The sequence below is a fragment of the Gavialis gangeticus genome, unplaced genomic scaffold (genome assembly GCF_001723915.1).
Source record: "Gavialis gangeticus isolate Ggan-Ray unplaced genomic scaffold, GavGan_comp1, whole genome shotgun sequence".
NCBI classification, from domain to species: Eukaryota; Metazoa; Chordata; order Crocodylia; family Gavialidae; genus Gavialis; species Gavialis gangeticus.
The window spans coordinates 20,464,574-20,465,000 of NW_017729022.1; positions in this window are offsets into that span (position 1 = coordinate 20,464,574).

A 427-nucleotide genomic window follows, 5' to 3' on the forward strand; every position below is an offset into this window, starting at 1 on the left:
TTTTTTTTAGTCATTCGGCAAATGATTCCTCACTCTTTAACCTCTCCTCCAAACCATGCAGGAAAGCGATGGGGCTCCAACCAAAACACATCTCCGGCTAGGATGGCTTTCTGGAAGTGATCAGCCACACTCTTTATGAAAAGAGTTAGGCAGAGACATGGAGGGCCGCCCTAAAACCTCCACCCTCCTGCAGAAATTGCCGGAGGATGAAATAATCCAAAATGGGATGTGGGGAAGCTTGAAAGAAGCGACTTGACACATCCCATTGATCCTCCCTGATGCAGGACTCACTAGGCAAGTGCAGCCCCGGGGAGCGAAATGAACCCGTTCTCGAGGCTTTGCTTCAACTTTCTCAGCTGCAGCGGGAGGAGGGGAGGGGGGGAAGACTCATTAGTTCCTTTAAATGCCCCCCCCCGCCCTATTGCCC